The sequence below is a fragment of the Symphalangus syndactylus genome, chromosome 11 (genome assembly GCF_028878055.3).
Source record: "Symphalangus syndactylus isolate Jambi chromosome 11, NHGRI_mSymSyn1-v2.1_pri, whole genome shotgun sequence".
In the NCBI taxonomy this organism is placed as follows: Eukaryota; Metazoa; Chordata; class Mammalia; order Primates; family Hylobatidae; genus Symphalangus; species Symphalangus syndactylus.
The window spans coordinates 56,756,637-56,777,400 of record NC_072433.2 but is presented as its reverse complement, the minus strand read 5'-3'; the positions used below and the strand labels follow the sequence as shown (position 1 = coordinate 56,777,400).

At 42.5% G+C, this 20,764-nt stretch overlaps 1 long non-coding RNA gene across 1 annotated transcript; it reads right to left on the bottom strand.

Annotated features, from left to right (window-relative positions):
* Positions 1–4,193: 4,193 nt before the first annotated feature.
* On the bottom strand, positions 4,194–18,930 carry LOC129457559 (uncharacterized). Its single transcript, XR_008649303.2, has 3 exons — positions 18,906–18,930; positions 6,332–6,396; positions 4,194–4,418 (listed from the first exon to the last, which is right to left on the bottom strand). It is a non-coding gene; the product is annotated as an uncharacterized lncRNA (long non-coding RNA).
* Between the last annotated feature and the right edge of the window lie 1,834 nt (positions 18,931–20,764).

Sequence of the window (20,764 nt, the reverse complement as noted above, 5' to 3'; positions counted from 1 at the left end):
TAGCTCACCCTGAAAGTGATGGAAGCTATGAATTCCCTTCTCAGGAAAATCCTTCCCATAAAGAGCCATTTATAATGTTTTTGGGGGGAAGGAGGTCAAAAGTAAGCCCCAGAAGTGGGCCAGAAGTGGTGGTTCATGCCTGTAATCCCAGCACTTTGGGAGGCCAGGGCGGGAGGATCACTTGAGGCTAAAGTTCAGTACCAAACTGGACAACATAGCAAGATTCTGTCTCTACAAAAAATTCAAAAAACTAGCCTGGTGCAGTGGCACATGCCTGTAATCCCAGCTACTCAGGAGGCTGAGGAAGGATTGCTTGAGCTCAGGAGTTTGAGGCTGCAGTGAGTTATGATTGTGCCACTGCACTCCAGCCTGGGTGACAGAGCAAGAGCGCCATCTCTTAAAAAAAGAGAAGTAAGGCCGAGCACGGTGGCTCACGCCTCTAATCCCAGCACTTTGGGAGGCCAAGGCTGGTGGATCACTTGAGGTTAGGAGTTTGAGACCAGCCTGGCCAACATGGTGAAACTCGTCTCTACTAAAATTACAAAAATTAGGCGGGTGTGGTGGCACATGCGTATAATCCCAGCTACTGGGGAGGCTGTGGCAGGAGAATCGCTTGAACCTGGGAGACGAAGGTTTCAGTGAGCCGAGATCATGCCACTGCACTCCAGCCTGGGCAACAGAGCAAGACTCTGTTTCAGAAAAAAAAAAAAAAAGAAAAAAGAAAAAAAAAAGTAAGCCCCAAGAGACACCAGGAGCTAGAATAGGAAACACAGAACTCAGGATTCTTTCAGTTGTACTTAAACCAAGTTAAAAATGTTTAATATATTAGGGGTAATTGATTGGCACATGTAACTTTCAAGTCTGCCTTCAAGCATAACTGTATCCAGATACCAAAGGATAGTGTCAAAGACCTGTGTCTCTGTGTTGCAGTCACACTCACGCAACTTCTCCTCTCTCAGCGTGGCCTACAGCATCTCCAAGCTTTTTTCCTACCTGCCCAGCAACCACAATGGGAAGAGAACCTCTTTTCCCATAGGTCCAATACAAATCCCAGCACTGGCTTTTATTGGCCTGACTCGGGTCACATGCCCATCCCTGAATCAATCACTTCAGCTAAGATGGGTGCTTTGTGCTAACTGGTCAAGCACAGGTCACTCCCCATCTCTTGAGACCTGGAGGCGCCCCACCTGGGCCAATAGGATTTAGCGATAAAGCAAATTTCTCAAAGGAAAATCAGGGCACTGTTTCAGAAGGTGGAGAAATGGCTGCTGGCAGGCAGCGATGGCAGAGAGGGACCGCACCTCGAAAAAGCTGTCAGCCCCAGACCGCAGTGCACAGGACCTTCTTGCCTCCTTGCCTTCTTGCCTGCTGCTACCAGCTTTCAATTCATTCTCCAGCTCCAGGTCCTGACGTGGAGGACGCCAGCCTCTCCTCTATTTCCCATCCACCTGTGGAGGAGATACTGATCATCGTCCGTTTCTGTGCCTTGGAGACAAGCTCCCCTTTCACCCCCCAATTAATTCAATTGTGTCACCCTGTCCCTGTTGATCTCAGGTGCTCTGGCTTCATCCCTGCCCAACTGCGGGATTGTCCTTCTTGCCTTTGTCCTCCACTTCTGACACATCCATGTTCCTTGGACTTGATGATGTTTGACCTCAGCATTCCCTCCACCTCTGGCACTTACTGACCACTTTGGGAGATCATTCCCCCAAACATGCACTGAGATGCCACCTTGGCCAAACACAACACTCTCCTCACCCAGCCCCCGAGGAAGACTGATGACCAGCCCCTCCTCACCCAGCCCCTGATGACCAGCGTTGGCTCAGGGTGTTTGGAGGCCCCAGGAAACAGCCTTACTCAGAGCAGCAGCTCTGCTCCAAGTCATTGCTTTTCTCTTCTTCCATTTGTCACTGGGAACATCCTCACCCAACTTATTTTAAAAATTTCTGATAAGCTGATGTATTAGTGAGGGTAACACTAGCTGAGGCAACAAATAAATCCCAAAACTTTAGTGGCTTACTATAATAGAAGTTTTGTTTTTCCTCCTATATTTAACAGTCTGACGTGAGTGACACTGGACATTGGTGACACTGCATTCCAGATGTCAGTAACCTAGGCTCCTTCCACCATCTCCAGGGACCTCAGACTCCTCCACATCCCATAGGACATGCAGAAAGATGAAATAGACAGCCTACCTCTTAAAGGTCCTAACCCCAATGTGACCACTATCAGGTCCAATGGTGAATTTGTTGCCGAACACCAGAGGTTCTGCCTAGGTCTATTTGCTTGCCACACAGAAAGTCAATCACTGAGACAACAAATATTGCCAGGGAAAAAAGGCTTTAGTGGGGGTGACACCAGCCAGGAGACGGGAGACCAGTTTCAAATCCATCTCTCCAACTAACTAAAGTTAGGGATTTATATAGGAGCCAGTCAACAGGCAGCAGGTCAGATGAGGGGTCTGGCGTATCATAGTGCCCACATGTAAGAAAACAGAAATTAGGGAGGGGTAAGAAAGAGGAGTTGGTCAACAGGCAGCAGGTGCATCTCATTGTCTGGATGCTGTGATAGGGGAAGTTTCTGTTCCTTGATACTATCTAGGAGGCCTAATGGTCACTTTCCTGAGAAAGGAACTCAGATAAAACAAATGTAAGTTTTCAGGCTTCAGTTCTATGAGGAAATTGAGCTTGTTTCATATCTAGTTGTATGACCATACCTGGAGCAAGGGAGCCTGCAGAATGAAACAGTCACTTGCTATCATACCACATGATGCAGAAGAAGCGCATGTTTTCAAAAAGTAGCTGGCTATCTCTGCTGTAGTATCACCATTTTATTATTAGTCATTCACCACAGGTAAATTGCTTTTTAAATTGATTTGTGTTGTGCAGAGTCTCCGTGTGTCAACACCCACTGTTCAGTTTCCCAGTTATGATCATGGTATGAACCAACAACGAGTAGCCTGCAGCAAATCAGAGCATTGCCAGGCTCCAGCGGGATGAATCCCCTTGAGTTTTGAGTGGTTGGACTCTGAGGCATCCCCACACACAAAGAGTTTTTGCAATGAAGCCAGGTCAAGAGAGATTTCAATTCTACATGGCACACAAAAGACTTCAGTTGACATTAGTGAGTGTCCAGAACATCCCTTTCAATGGCTCATGAAAATTAAAACTCTGAAACCCAGTCTCCCATTTACAAAGTCTGGTAAAAGTGTCATTCTGAGTGTACAGATTATAGAGGCTACACTGTGGGGATGCAGAAAGAGCATGCCCACATTCAATGATCACACAAAGCCAAGCATCTCACAGGTTTCCCCTAAAAGTGTAAGGTCATGGAGATGGCCTTCCTTCTCTGGCCAGACTTTAGACGGTCACCTAGAAAAAGTAGCAGTAGTACACAGAGGTCAGGAAGCCAAGCTCTAGATTCCCAGATCTATCTTTTGTTCCTTCTTTGACCTTGAACAAATTACCTAGCCATGCTGAGCTTCAGTTTCCTCAACCAACAAGTTGGAATGATAACGTCATGTACCTCCTGAGATTGTCGTAATTATCCAATGCTTGCAAAGTGCTTAGCACAGTGCCTGGCACATAGAGGGTGTTCAGTAAACATTAGCTGTCGTTATCAGGAAGAGTTCACCTTCTGAAACAATGTTATCTACTGATGACACCACCTGGCTTTGCAAGGTGGTGGTTCAGGATCCGTTAAAGGATCCAGTTTTGGAGGACACTGGAAGACTCATTTCTGAGGTCCTGAATGGAGAGAGGCCAGGGAGCCGATGGCGCTGACTGAACCCTATTCCAAAGAGTACAAGCACCTAGCCATGGAAAACGCCAATCCTGACTGCGATGAAGTCAGAACCAGTCTTGGTATGAGGACAGGGCAGGGACAACTCCCTTTAGACCTCCAAACTAGATCTTGAGACAATAAGTCAAACAGGAACGGGAAACGTGCAACTTACATATCTGTCCCAGAGCTCGCTCGCTTGCTGTCTCTCTCTCTCTCACACACACACACACGCACACACACACGCACACACTCACATGCACACACACATGTGCAAGCATGCACACACACACACACACACACACAGCAAGCACTATTGTAGCAATTCCACTCCTGGGAATTTGTCCATGGAAAAATCACTGGCACCGGGTGCAGTGGCTCACGCCTGTAACTCTAGCAGTTTGGGTGGCCTAGGTGGACGGATCACTTGAGCTCAGGAGTTTGACACCAGCCTGGGCAATAGGGCGATACCCCATGTCTACAAAACATACAAAAGTTAGCCAGGCATGGTGGCGCATGCCTGTAGTCCGAACTACTTGGGGGGCTGAGGCAGGAGAATCACTTGAGCATGGGAAGTGGAGACTGCAGTGAGCCGAGATTGTGCTATTGCACTCCAGCCTGGGCAACAGAGCAGGACCCTGAAAAAAAAAGAAGAAAGAAAGAGAGAGAGAAAAAGAAATCGATCATGAGCTCACATTTTGGCTAAATAAAGAAAAAGAAAAATTATTAGATTAGTGCACAAAGATTTCTGAATAAGGGTATTTACAATGATGGAAAACTGGAAGCAATCTAGCTATCCAACAATAGAGGATCTGTTAAACAATAATGCTAAGCCCATAGTATTATGCACCCATTAAAAAACATGATGCTGATCTCTATTAATATGGAAAAACATTTCTGATTCAGTATTTAGGGGGAAATCAGATTGAAACAAGGCTCTTGGTTTAAAAAGCATGTATGCAGCATTTACTAGGTACTAAGAACTATACCAAGGACTTTGCATGTATTACCTTAATTTAATCCTCACAACCCTGTGATGCAGAAGCCACGTAATGATAAGGCCTATGAGGGAAGAGGGTGGAAACAGGTCCTCGATGGCATCTTTGAGCTGTGCACTACCTGAGAATGCCTATATGTTTTTATTACAAATAAAAAGGAAATAAATAAATCCCTATCTCTTTAAGTGAGTGTTAGGTTTTCCTGTTCATTGCAGCCAGACACAATCCTAATTCATACAATTTGTAAGTGGCAAGGATAGGATCGAACTACTCCTACAAAGGTGACAATCTGGGGCTGATAGCACAAAAGGAGATAGGAGAAGACCCGACTTTTCTCTGGGCTGCGTTGGTCCAATGCATTCTTCCGCAAGCATGCAATGTCTCCACTCCGCCTTGCTCTGTCATAAATACCCTGTTGTTGCCTTCTCTCACTCCAGTTGTGCTACTTGGCCTGTTCCCTGGACTAGACCCAGGAGTCTAGGGGAAGCCAGGACACTCCCCGGGGTCATCATTCCTCTCTGAACTCATGGCTCAGTCAGGTTCATTGCCAGAAAGACACTTTGCATCTCTTCTGCTCATTGCAATTCAGTCACGTCAGAGCAGCCCACAGGATCTGAATGCAATTTTCTCATTGAATTACGCTAAATCCTTCAGGGAAGGAGGCAAAATTATTTAAAACCTATAAAAACTAAAGCAACATTCTGGCTCTATATTTTAACTTTCTGATTATTATTTAGAGTTAACCTTTTCTGCTGCTAAATCACAAACCCATTTTGCTGTATATCAGGCAGCATGGGCCATAAGGCATGGGGAAAAAAAAAAAAACAGCCAGGCAAAGAATAGACCTGGGGGTTGCTCCTTGGCGCAGGCAGATAATAGAAATCGAGGTGGCATTTTGCTCTTAGAAATCAAAAGTATCAGGAGGTGATTCATTGAAGCAGCAAAAGAAATGAGTTGTAGCAGCGTTGTTATAAATATTAGAGCAATAGATTAGGGATGAGGTGTGTTTCTGTAGAATAATGCACTGACTGGGAAGTGAGAATTTATGAGTCGGGCAGATGCGGGATGGAACCCTGTGCCTGGGATCTCAGCAAATTATTTATTCCCTTTGAGCTTTAATCTCTCCATATATAAAATGAAGAAAAAAATAACTTATTCAATTAGGAGGTAAGTACTATTGTTTATTCTCTCTTTTTTTTTTTTTTTTTTTTTTTTTGAGACACAGTTTCGCTCTTGTTGCCCAGGCTGGAGCACAATGGCACGATCTCAGCTCATTGCAACCTCTGCCTCCCAGGTTCAAGCGATTCTCCTACCTCATCCTCCTGAGTAGCTGGGATTACAAGCATGTGCCACAACGCCCAGCTAATTTTTGTATTTTTAGTAAAGACAGGGTTTCACCATGTTGGCCAGGCTGGTCTCGAATTCCTGACCTCATGTGAGCCGCCCGCCTCAGCCTCCCAAAGTGCTGGGATTACAGGCGTGAGCCACCGTGCCCGGCCTATTCTCATTTTTTAAATGATGAAGGCAAGGCATAGGGGAGTTAAGTGACTTACCCGAGCAGTCAGAAATGGCAAAGCTGAGGTCTGACCTAAGGCAGGCAGCTGCAGAAACAACGTACCTGTGCACGGTAAATAAAGTAATAAATAGAAAGCACTTATGATGGTGTGTGACATATAGCAGGCACTCAATACATGCTGGATGGATAATTTGTATAAATTGGTATTTATAGTCAAGTGTAGATGTAATTTTTATAAATATGTTTTATCAATAATTTTATCAGTAACCAGCCTAATTCCTATTTATCATTTTTCCAAAGAAGCCTATAATAAATCCCAAAAATAGGTTGGATGCCCCTGTGATGCTCTTATAGCACCCTGTATTTTTTCTTCATAGGCATTTAAAGGCAATTAATTATTCTTGTGATTAACTATTTCAAATGCAACTTCCACTCCAGTACTGTGGGTTTCATGAGGGCAGAGACTGGGCCTCTCCAGCAACTAGCATGGTGCCTGGTATATGAAGTATTTGTTCACTCAACAATAACTAACAACTGTTTACTGTTCTACGCACTGGAAACAAAGTCCCTGCCCTCTTGACTCTAGTGAAGGGAAACAGACAGTAAATAAACAAACTAGTAAGCACCTGGTATATCAAATGGTGTCTTTACCAAAGGCTGCAATAACAAGAGTACTATAGACTCACTGGCTTAAACAACAACCATTTATTTCTTCTGGTTCTGGAGGCTGGGAAGTCCAACACCAAGGTGCCAGGAGACCCAGTGTCTGGTGAGGACTCTCTTCCTAGTTTGCAGAGGACCATCTTCTTCTTGTATTCTCACATGACCAAAAGAAAAATTATCCCTCTTGTTTCTCCTCTTACAAGGTCACTAATCCCATTCAAGAGGTCTTCACCCTCATGACTTAATTACCTCCTAACTCCTAATACAATCACAGTAAGGGTTAGGATTCCAACATTTAAATTTGAGGGGACAAAAACATTCAGTCCATAACAAATGGTACAAGTTTTGAAGAACTATAAATTAGGGGAAGGGAAAGAGATATTCGGGAGCAGGGGAACATTTTATACAGAGATGGCAGAGAAGTTCTTTTGATAAGATGGCCTGGTTAGGCAGACAGATGAGAGAGATGGTGAAAATATCTGCAGAAAGAGTTTTTCAGGCAGAGGAAACAGCAAGTTCAAAGGCCCTAAGGCAGAAAAGTGTTTGGCATGTTGAAGGTCAGTGTGACTGGAAGAGAATAGGTTTTGATTTAAAGAGTGGAGGAGATGAAGTCAGAAGGGAAACTAGGGACAGACAATAGATGAATAATTGTATGAAAGAACATTCACAGACAAACATCAGGAGACCTAGACAGTGCAGGGTTGGTGGGCTTTGGAACACTGATGAGCTATAAGCAATTACTGCGAAAACAGAGCCTCTGGCCTGAAGAGGGATAGGACATGGCCACAGTCTCCCAATATTCAAAGGGCTGCCAGGGAGGATATCATCTCACTTCATTTGGGACAATTCCAGGGCTAGGCGGGGATCAATGATGGCTCTAACATGAAGGCAGATTTCAGTTCAAGAAAGAGACAAATATTTAAAAGTCACGGCAGCCAGATTTTTGCTTCTGAAAAGAGGTGGTAGATACACTTTTCCCTTTTCTTTCCACTAAGTACAAATAAAAACCCTGGATATCATACATAAAACAAATATGAGTAGACTTTGAAAGGCAGGAAAAGGAAAAGCAGACCAGCTGGGAAACTTGGGGCCCAAAGAACAACACAGTAGTTAGTTCCCTGGGTGTTTCCATTCTGCTTTTTTTGTTTGTTCGTTTGTTTGTTTTTCTGTTTGTTTTTGCCTTGTATATCTCAGGCTTAGAGTTAAAGGATAGAAACCCAGAAAAACCAACAGTCACAGAAAAGAACAAGCACTAACAAAAGCTTGATCTCTCCAGCAAAAGAACCAGAAACAGGGCAGCCTCATATGAGAGAAAACTTTTAGACAATAACCACTCTATTGCAGCAAAACACAACAGAAAATAAACAAACAAACAAAAAACATGACTGCACCACCACCCATACCAGCAAACACCAAGTGGGGAGCCTACACATACATGCTTGCAAAGATAGAAAAAGGCACCCAGCCCCAACATTAGGGTGGTATCAGAAAAGTCTGAATGAGGATCCAGGACTTTCATTCTTGCTGGCCAGTTTAGTGAAGCTGTCCCCTCCATGATGTCGGTGGAGGTCACTGAGGGAGCCTAGACTTCCACTCACACCACACAGTAACCAGGCATCTCTCCCTTTACCTACCGGAATGTTGTCCCAAGAGGCTGAATGAAAAGTCAAGTCATTTCTGTCAGGAACAAGAACATTCCCACAGCTGTGTCCATAGAGACCACATAGGGAACCAGAATTCCACTTCCAGGCAGCAAATACAGTGAAATCCTGCCCTCCCACCAGGTGTCAACAGAGGCCAAGTGGGGAACCTAAACTTCTGCTTCCACCTGGTAGTAATTGGGCAGCAACCTCACCTCTGCTGCTGGAGAAGTGTCAGGTAAAGCAAATGAAAACAGAAGGCCTACGTAAGATCCAGAGCCTCTCATATTACATACAATAAAATTGTCTAGGATTCCAAAGAAAGTTATACATCTTACCAGGAATTCGGAAGATCTCAAACTAAATGAAAAAAGGACAATCGAAAGATGCCAACACCAAGATGACATAGATAATAGAATTATTTGACAAAGATTTTAAAGCAGCCATGATAAAAATGCCTCAGTGAGAAATTACAAGCACAAAGGAAACAAATGAAAAAAATAGATAGCCTATGCAAGGAAATAGAAGATATGAAGAAGAACCAAGTAGAATTTTTACAACTGAAAAAATGCAATAACCAAAATGAAAAGCTCAGTGGATATCCCCAACTGCAGAATGAAGGGAACAAAGAATTAGTAACTGGGAGATAAAAACAATAGAAATTATTCATCTGGACAACAGAGAGAAAATAGACTGAAAGGAAATTAACAGAGCCTCAGGGACTTGTGGAACCATAACAAAAGATCTAACATTTATGCCTTTGGTGATCTGCAAGGACAAAGGGGAAAGAACAGGGTTAAAAAACTATCTGAAGAAAAATGACTGAAAACTTCCCAAATTTGACACACAGGAAAAAAAAAAGATAAATTTACAGATCCAAAAAGCTGACGGAATCCCAAACAAGATAAATCTTTAAAAATCTATGTGAAGATATATCACAATTAAAATACTGAAAACTAAATCAAAAAAAAAAAATCTTGAAAGCGGCAAGAGGAAAACTATGCCTTACATATAGAGGAAAAACAAATTGAATGATGCTAGATTTCTCATTAAAAACTATGAAGACCAGAAAGAAGTGGCACAATAATTTTCAAGAGCTGGAACAAAGATTTATCAACCCAGGGAATATGCCCTTCAGGTGTAAAGGAGAAATCAAGATATTCTCCAATGAAGAAAAAGTAAGGAAATTTGTCAACAGCAGACCTGCCTTAAATGAATGACTGAAGGAAGTTCTCCAAGCCGAAACGGAATAAATGAATCTTAGAATATTCTAAAAAAAGAGAACCCACAAGAAGCAAATATTGTAACACTGATATGAATCCAAATGTATGTGCAGGAAATATTGAAGATTGTATTATGTTATAGATTGTATTATAAACAGAGAAGGCAAAAAGATGTTTAAAAAAGGACAGGTTTGGCAGGCACAGTGGCTTATGCCTGTGATCCCAGCACTTTGGGAGGCCAAGGCGGGTGGATCACCTGAGCTCAAGAGTTCGAGACCAGCCTGACCAACATGGTGAAAGCCCATCTCTACTAAAAAATATCAAAATTAGACGGGCATGATGCTGGGTGCCTGTAATCCCAGCTACTCAGGAGGCCAAGGCAGGAGAATTGCTTGAACCCAGGAGGCGGAGGTTGCTGTGGGCCAAATGGCACCATTGCACTCCAGCCTGGGTGACAGAGCAACACTCTGTCTCAAAAACAAAGAAACAAACAAATAACAAAAAAAAAAACAAACAAAAAAAGGACAGGTTTCTATACTTTACTCAGACTGGTAAAATTATGATTCCACTGGTAGATTGTGATAAATTATGTGTATATAAATTAATACCTAGAGCAACAACTAAAAATGCTACCCAAAGATACTCTCAAAAAGACTGTACTTCAATCAAAATGGAATTCTGAATATTATTAAAGTAACCTACAGAAAGGCAGGAAAAACATATAAGACAGAATGAAAAATATAAAACAAAACCTAAAATGGCAGACGTAAGCCCTAACATATCAACAATTAAATTAATGTAAATGGAATAAACATACCAGTTACAATACAGAGATTGGAAGGGTGGATTGAAAAATATAACCCAGTTATATGCTGCCTACAAGAAACTTGCTTTGAACATAATGATATAGGTAGGTTGAAAGTAAAAGGTTAGAAAAAGATATATCATACAATCATTAACCAAAAGAAAAGAGCAGTGGCTACATTAATTTCAGTCATATAAAGTAAGATTTCAGAACAAAAAAAAATTACCAGAGACAGAAAGAGGCATCATATAATGACAAAAGGGCAATCCACCAAGAAGACATAGCAATCCTAAATGTGTATGTACCAAACAAGAGTTACAAAATATATGCAATAAAATCTAATAGAACTGAAAGGAAAAATAGAAAAATGCACAATCATAGTTGGAGACTTCAACACCCCCTCTCAAGAACTGATAAGAAACAACTAGACAGAAAATCAGCAAGCCTGTAATAAAACTCAAAACCACAATCAACCAATGTGATTTAATTGACAGTTATGGAACATTCCACGTAAACATAAGAGTACATGTTCTTTTCAAATGCCCATTAAAAAAACACACCCAAATAGACCACATTCTCAATACAGAATATGTTCAAAGAGTTCATATACAGAATATGTTCAAACTAGAAATCAGTAACAGAAAGAAAACAAGAAAATCTCCAAACACTTGGAAACTAAACAACACACTTCTAAATAACCCATGAATCAAAGAGAAAGTCTCAAAGGAAATCAAATAGTACAGTGAACTAAAAGAAAATGAAAATACAGCATCTAAAAATTTGTGGAACACAGTTACAGCAGTGCCTACATTAGAAAAGAAGAAAGGTATCAAATCATTAATCCAATTTTCTATACCAAGAAACTAAAAAGAAAAAGAAGAAGAAGAGCAAAATAAATTGAGAGAAAGCAGAGGTAGAGAAATAATTGCTATGGTTTGAATGCTTGTGTCCCCTCCAAATCTCATGTTGAAACTTAATCCCCACTGCACCAGCATTATCAGGTGGGGCCATTAGGAGGTGACTGGGCCACGAGGCAGAGCCCTCATGAATAAAATTAGTGACCTTATAAAAGGGCTGGAGGAAGCTAGCTACTAAGCCCTTTTTGGACCTTCCACCATTCCACCATGTGTGAACACAGCATTCATCCCCTCCAGAAGACACAGCAAAAAAGCCAGTTGGGAAGTGGAGATAGGGCCCTCACCAGCTCGCCAGGCACCAATCTGCTGGCACTTAAATTGATCTTGGATTTCTAGCCTCCAGAACTGTGAGGGATAAATTTCTGTTTTCTATAAATTAGTCAGTCTCAGTTATCTTGTTATAGCAGCCCAAACAGACTAAGGCAATAATGATGAGCAGAAATCTTAAAAATTGAAAGCAGAAACGCAATAGAGAAAATCAATGAAACAAAAAGCTGATTCTTTGAACAAAGATCAGTAATTTTGACAAACCTCTAACAAGACTGATAAAGTAACATGAGAGAGAAGACACAAGTTACAAAGATCAGGAGAGAAAGAGGAGATATTATTACAGATCCTGCAAACATCAAAAAGATAATAAAGTAATACTACAAACAACTATACATACACAAGGTTGGCAACTTAGATGAAATGGATCAATTCCTCAAAAAGTAAAACTAGCACAGCTCACCCAATATGAAATAGATAATCTGAATAGCCCTATAACTATCAAGAATATTAAATTTACAATTTTAAAACACCAAAGAAAAAGAGTCTCCAGGCACCAATGGTTTTAATGGAGAATTCTATCAAATGCTTAAAGGAAACTAACACCAATTCTACACAGTCTCCTCAAGAACACAGAAGAGAAGAGAACACTTCCCAATTCATTTAAAGCAGTTAATATTAGCTTGGAACCATCACCAGGTGGGGTTTATTCCAAGGATGCAAAGTTGACTTAATATTCAGAAATCAATGAGCATAATCCACCATATTAACAGACTAAAGAAAAATTGCATGGTCATTTCAAATGATACAGAATTTGACAAATACATAGTAATTTGTTAAATATCAAATAATAAGTATTAGACAAAATTCAACAACCATTCATAAAACCTCTCAGAAACATAAGAATAGAAGGAAATTTCCTCCAAGATAGAGTTTCTTCAAAAAAAATCTAGAACTAAAATTGTAATGGCAAAATACCAAATACTTTTCTCTTAAGATATTACTCAACATAGTGCTGGAAGTTCTAGCCAGACCAATAAAGCAAAAAAAAAAAAAAAACAAACAAACAAAATAAATGGCAGACAGATCAAAAAGAAAGAGGTAAAACAGTCCCTATTGGCGTATAACATGACTTGTCTACATCAAAAATATCAAGAAATTTACCAAAAAACTCCCAGAACTAGTAAGTGGATTCAGCAAGTTCATAAGATGCAAGAAAATTTTCCAAAGTCAACTATATGTCTATATAAATATGCGGACACCACAGTCAAAAATACAACACCATTTGCAATCATTCAACAACAACAAAACTATTGGGTATACATCTAACAAAATATGTATAGGATTTGTATGCTGAAAATTGTAAAACACTGATGAAAAGAGTCAAAGAAGATGTAAATAAATGAAGAGATACACCATATCTTATTCATGGATTGGAAGATTCAGTGTATAAAGATGCCTATTCTGCCCAAATTGATACATAGGTTTTGTAATTCCTATCAAAATCCCAGAAATACTTTTTTGCAAACATGGTATATACAAGACTATTTTAAAAGTCTCATGGAAAAACATAAGGAATTAGAATAGCTAAAACAATTTTGAAAGAAGAAGAAAGTGAGACCAAACAGTGTACATGATTTCAAGACTTATTCTGTAGTTCCAGTAATCAAGACTGTGCATTACCGGTGGAGGATTACAAACAGGGAACAATAAAACAGAAGAGAGAACTCAGAAATAGACCCTCACAAGTTTGCCCAACTTGTTTCAACAAAGGTACAAAAGCAAGACAATAAGGAAAGATAGCTTTTTCAACAAATAGTGCTAGAGCAACTGAATATTCATAGGTTAAAAAAAAAAAAGAATCTTGACCTAAGTCACAATTTATACAAAAATGAATTCAGAATGGATCGTAGACTTCAAGGTAAAATGTAAAGCTATTAAATATATAAAACAGGAGAAAATCTTCAGGATCTAGAGCTATGCAAAGAGGTCCAAAAGCACAATCCATAAAAGGAAAATTGATAAATTGGTCTTAACAAAATTAAAAACTTTTTCTCTGCAAAATATCCTGTTAAGAAGATGAAATGACAAGCTACAGACTGGAAGAAAATATTTGCAAACCACATATCTGACAAAGAACCAGCATCTAGAATGTATAAAGGGCTCTCAACATTCAAGAATAAAAAAGTATGCATCCAATTACAACATGGGCAAAAGGCATGAACCATTTCATCAAAGAGGATATGGAAATGGCAACAAGCACTGGAAAGATGGTCAAAATAGTCAACTACTAGAGAAATGAGAAACCCACAATGAGATATTATGACACATCTGCATGAATGACTGAAAAAAATATGATGACAACACAAAATGTTGGCAAGAATGCAGAAAACTTCAACTATGCCTATATAGTTGGTAGGACTGTAAAATGGTACAACCACTGTGGAAAGCAGTCTGACATTTTCTTACAAAAGTAAACGTGTAACTACCAGATGACCTGGAACTTCTCTAGGCATTCGTCTCAGAGAAATGAAGACATATGTTCACACAAAAACCTGAGCATGAATGTTTGTAACAGCTTTATTTGTAATAACCCAAAACTGGAAATAACCCAGATGTCCTTCAACTGACGAATGGTTAAACAAACTGTGGTACATCCATAACTTGCAAAACTACTTAACAAAAATAAATAAATAAATGAATATATGAACAAATAAACTTTTTTTTTTTTTTGAGACACAGCCTCACTCTCACCCAGGCTGGAGTGCAGTGGCTCAATCTCAGCTTACTGCAAACTTCGCCTCCCAGGTTCCACCAATTCTCCTGCCTCAGCCTCCTGAGTAGCTGGGATTACAGGCGCCCACCACCACACCCGGCTAATTTTTGTATTTTTAGTAGAGACGGGGTTTCACCATGTTGGCCAGGCTGGTCTCGAACTCCTGACCTCAGGTGATCAGCCCTCCTTCGGCCTCTCAAAGTGCTGGGTTTACAGGTATGAGCCACAATGCCCAACCATAAATGAACTATTGATCCACTCTGTTGAATCTCCCAGATGAATCGCCAGAGAACTATGCTGGGTGAAAAAAAGCCAACCCAAAAGTTACATACTGAATGATTATACATATACATAACGTCCTTGAAATGACAAAATTATAGAAATAGAGAACACATTAGTGACTTCCAGGAGGTAAGGAGGGAGTGGAGGTGAGAGGGAAGTGGATGTGGCCATAAAAGGGCAGAAGAGACATCCTTGTGGTGATAATAATATTCTGTGTCTTGACTGTATCAACGTCAATATCCTAGTTGTGATACTGTGCTATGGTTTTGCCACTGGGAAAGTGGGGTAAAGGGGACATAGCATCTTTGTATTATTTCTTACAACTGTGTGTGAATCTACAGTTATCTCAAAATTTAAACATTTAATTTAAAAAACGGATGGGCCAGCTGTGGTGCTTTGTGCCTGTATCCCAGCAACTTGGGAGGCTGAGATGAGAGGTTCACTTGAGCCCAGGAGTTTAAGGCTGCAGTGAGCTATGAGCACACCACCGCACTCCATCCTGGGTAACAGAGTGAGACCCTGTCTCTTTTTTTTTTTTTTTTTTTTTTTTTGAGACAGAGTCTCGCTCTGTTGCCCGGGCTGGAGTGCAGTGGCGCAATCTCGGCTCACTGCAAGCTCCGCCTCCCGGGTTCACGCCATTCTCCTGCCTCAGCCTCTCCGAGTAGCTGGGACTACAGGCGCCCGCCACCGCGCCCGGCTAATTTTTTGTATTTTTTTAGTAGAGACGGGGTTTCACCGTGGTCTCGATCTCCTGACCTCGTGATCCGCCCGCCGCGGCCTCCCAAAGTGCTGGGATTACAAGCGTGAGCCACCGCGCCCGGCCGACCCTGTCTCTTTAAAAAAATAGAAAAACTGTCCAGGCACAGTGGCTCATGCCTGTAATCCCAGCACTTTGGGAAGCCAAGGCAAGCGGATCACTTGAGGTCAAGAGTTCAGGACCAGCCTGGCCAACATGGTAAAATACCATCTCTATTAAAAAAAATATATATATATACAAAAATACAAAAATTGTCCAGGCATGGTGGCAGGTACCTGTAATCCTAGCTACTCAGGAGGCTGAGGCAGGAGAATCACTTGAACCCGGGAGGCAGAGGCTGCAGTGAGCTGAGATCATGCCACTGCACTCCAGCCTGGGTGACAGACCAAGACTCCATCTCAAAAAAAAAAAAAAAAAATGAAATGAAATGAAAAATTTAAAAAAACTGATAGTAGCCAAACCTTGAACTAGTGTAAGAGAACATCAGAACACAGACACCCAAGCTATGGATAAAACCAAAATAAACTTGAACGTTCCCCAGATGCTCCCTCCACCCAGTAGAAAAGAAAAGATAAAGTGGAGTGCAAAGAAGAGGTGTTCTAGCCCCAGGGGCCATAAACAGTTGTTATAATCTCTCACTTGTCCAGGCAAAATGAAATAAATGACAATGGCGGTGAAGAAGAGTGGACAGCATTTAGAACGTACTGGCCCCCAGGGAGACTGAGTGTCACCTCATCTCATCAGGTGGGGCACTGCAATCCCTCCAGTGAGTTTCAGCAAGGGGCATCAGCCACAGCCATGCCTTGTGATGTCCAGGTCTTCAGCACCGCCCCCCCCAGAGATAAACAACATTGGCCTACACCTTCAGGAGCCAGCTGGATGTAGTTCTGACTCTTATCAAAACACCTAAGCTGGCAGGGTGCAGTGGTTCATACCTGTAATCCCAGCACTTTGGGAGGCCAAGGCAGGTGGGTCACCTGAGGTCAGGAGTTTGAGACCAGCCTGGGCAACATGGTGAAACCCCATCTCTACTAAAAATACAAAATTAGCCAGGTGTGGTGGGAGTGCCTGTAGTCCCAGCTACTTGGGAGGCTGAGGCAGGAGAATCGCTTGAACCCAGGAGGTGGAATTTGCAGTGAGCCAAGATGGCACCACTGCACTCCAGCCTGGACAACAAGAGCGAAACTCCATCTCAAAAAAAAAAAAAAATTAAATTTAAAAAACAAAACACCTGAAGTGCAACTCTAGCCTCAGTAACCTACGAACTCTCTAAAATAATATTGCTGTAAGTCAATCACACTCTTCTTTTTCAAACCTAGCATTTGTACTTAAATCAAGATAGCAATCATACAAGCAAGATCTATCCACCTGGTAACTGAAAGAAGAAATCCCTGTTACACTGTAAGAGAGTGAAAGGGCCCAGGACTCTCAATTAATTCTGTGGTCACTGCAATTGGTTCAGGGATGTGCATATGGCCCAAATTGTTCAGAAACAGGCTTTCATTCAAATGTTAAGCCAGGTGCGGAGGCTCACACCTGTAATCCCAGCATTTTGGGAGGCTGAGGCAGATGGATCACTTGACGTCAGGAGTTCAAGACCAGCCTGGCCAACATGAAACCCCGTCTCTACTAAAAATACAAAAATTAGCCAGCCTGCAGTCCCAGATACTTGGGAGGCTGAGGCAGGAGGATTGCTTGAACCCAGGAGGCAGAAGTTGCAGTGAGCCAAGATTGCGTCACTGCACTCCAGTCTGGGAGACAGAGCAAGACTCTATCTTGGAAAAAAATAAAAATAATAAAATGTTGCCTAAGAGCTTTTTTATTCTGCTCCAAGAGAGTTTGTCTGAAGACTAAACCAAAACAGAGAAAGCAGAGCTCAGTGACAGAGACAGACACTGAATCTAAACATCATCTGGGATCTGGATCAAGATGTGCCCGAAGCTATCCCTTGACTTTTCTGTTACATCAGCCAACAGACTCCCTTTCTATCTAAGCTGCTTTGGTTTCTTTCCTGTCACTTGCAACCAAAACAGTCCTAAATGACAGAAATGGGCTGTCACATGGTTTCCCGTTGCTGTAGGTGTGCAAGCCCAGGTGGAATGACCATCTATGAGGGATGCAGTAGCAAAGTTCTGACTCTAATAGGAGGTGGGAGAGCAGACTTCCTGTAGTGTATTTTCTTATTATTAGAGATAACCTTCCACGACCTTCTTGGTGTGGCTTTAGAACTATTTATTACATAGCTAAGGAGAGTGCCGCCATCGCCCAGAAGGATAAATCACCCCAGAAGCATTTGCTTTTCCTGGCCAAGTAAGATCCTGCCTGACAGCTGATCGTGGCCTGTGGCATCCTGCATGACCCAGCCACTGCTCACCTTTCTGACCTCACCTTCTCCCCCTGTTGCCCACAGTCATCTTTCTTCTGCTAGTCCTTGAATAGAACAAGTGTGTTCCCACCTCAGGGCCTTTGCAGTCACTGTTCCTTCTGCCTGAAATGCTTTTTCCAGAGACCTTCCCATGGCTGGTTCCCTCTCACGTAAGCCTGAAGTTTACCTCCTCAAAGAGGCTGTCCCTGATTGCAAAATCTGAATTACCCGCCTGGATACTCTCATGCCAGGCACTCTCTAGTCCATTACCATGTCTTTTCTTGTTCTCTTTTTTCATTTTTTTTTTTCGAGACAAGTCTTGTTCTGTTGCCCAGGCTAGAGTGCAGTGATGCGATCATGACTCACTGCAACCTCCTCCTGCCCGCAGGCTCAAGTGATCCTCCAACCTCACCTTCCCAAGTAGCTGGGACAACAGATGCATGCCCAGCTAATTTTTTTTTAATGTTTTTGTAGAGACAGGGTCTTGCTATGTTGCCCAGGTTAGTCTCTAACTCCTGGGCTCAACTGATCCTCTTGCTTTGTCCTCCCAAAGTGCTGGGATCTTATTTTCTTCACAGCACATAACAGTCTGAAATTACCTTAAATTTCACTTGTTGATTATCAGTATCTCCCCACTCCCCCAGAAGAATATAATCTCCATGAGAGCAGGAGGCATCTGTTGTGTTCACTGCCATGTCCTCAGAACATAGTGGAAGAAAGAAAAGAGGGAGGGAGAACAGGCTGCGTGCAGTGGCTCACACATGTAATCCCAGCACTTTGGGAGGCTGAGGCGGGTGGATCACTTGAGGTCTGGAGTCTGAGACCAGCCTGGTCAACATTGTAAAACCCCATCTCTACTAAATATAAAAAAATTAGCCGGGCGTGGTGGCAGGCCCCCAGGGAAACTGAGTTTCACCTCGTCTCATCAGGTGAGGCACTGCAATTCCTCCAGTGAGTTTCAGCAGGGCATCAGCCATCAGTAGTAGTTCCAACTACTCAGGAGGCTGAGGCAGGAGAGTCTCTTGAACCCAGGAGGCGAAGGTTGCAGTGAGCCGAGATCACACCACTGCACTCCAGCCTGGGGGACAGAGTGAGACCCTGTCTCAAAAAGAGAAGAAAAAAGAAGAAAGAAATGAGAGAGAACAGAAGCAAGGGAAAGGTGCTTGGATTGGGACCTCTGCCCAGCAATGCCTCTCTTTCCCCTGGGGACCCACTAAAGCAACCTGCAGTGGTTAGAGGTTCCCGGGTGGTGCTAAGCCTCAGTGGGCCACATAGGTAAGCAGCTCATTAAAGCACGTTTCGTTGACATCTGCATTCCTTCTCTCATTTTCCCTATTCCTTCACTATGCTTCTGGAATCACCTCCTAAATGAAGTGACTGCTCCCAAGTCTTTGTCTCAGGTGTCGCTTTCCAGCCAACCTAAATGAAGACACACTTAGGCAGAGCAATAACAAGGACACGAGTGAGAATGCTCACGGCAGCCTTCCAATTGGTAGCATGAGGTGCGAGCTGACCAAGGTGCCCTAAACAAGGGGAATACGTGCTAAGAAGGAGTCAGATGGAGTCAAATAAAGCGGCAAAAAGCAGCATAGAAAAAATTCCTAACACATAGCAGGGGAAAGAGTAAAAGCAGGTTGAGAGCTACAGCATGACACCATTTTTGTAATTAAACACACAAGCGTGTGCCTAAAAATCAACATTCTGTATTTCTCCAAAGTACACACTTATTTCAAAACACATTTAAAATATGTTAGAGCGGCTGCCTCTAGGGGAGCAATGAAATGGGAAGAGAGATGGGAGATTAAAAAGTATATATAATTAATCGTTGCCTGGACTGCTGCTGTCAGCGTGCCACAAGCGAAGGAGTGTGGCTAAGTGGCCTCTGTGTAACTGACGTCCGAATATAAAAATTAAAAACTATTGATAACTCGACTGGGTGCAGTGGCTCATGCCTGTAATCCCAGCACTTTGGGAGGCCGAGGCGGGCGGATCACGAGGTCAGGAGATCAAGACCATCCTGGCTAACACGGTGAAACCCCGTCTCTACTAAAAATACAAAAAATTAGCAGGGCGTGGTGGCGGGTGCCTGTAGTCCCAGCTACTAGGGAGGCTGAGGCAGGAGAATGGCGTGAACCCGGGGGGCAGAGCTTGCAGTGAGCCGAGATTGCGCCACTGCACTCCAGCCTGGGCGACAGAGCGAGACTCCATCTCAAAAAAAAAAAAAAAAAAAAAAAATTGGTAACTCAAACCCATCCTCTCTTCAGATAAATAACTCCCACTCACCTTTGGCATCTCAAAACACGGACCGCATCCTGGTGGAAATTGTCTCTGGCCTCCCTGACTCAGGCACAGCCCTGCTGTGTGTCCCTCCCATGCCATGCATCTCTGCTTCAGAGCCACCATCACAACTGCAGCTTCATATTTGCTCCTGTCATTTCTTGGTCTGTGTCTGTCTCCTCAACTCAACTCTAGCTCCAGGAGGGCAGCAAACACATTTTCTCTCTCTCTCTCTTCTCTTTTCCTATCCTCCAATTTCCCAGCACCTGCAGTAGCACTGGACACCCGCAGATTGTAGAGCACATAAGTGCGTGCGTGAAGACAGTCATGAGAAATCCAATCATCATGGCCACATACATGCTGTGCACACAAGAGAGTCACACAAATCAAACCACATATACAGTCAGAAAACATGTGACGGGCCAGGCATGGTGGCTCACGTCTGTAATCCCAACACTTTGGGTGGATCACTTGAGGTCAGAAGTTCGAGACCAGCCT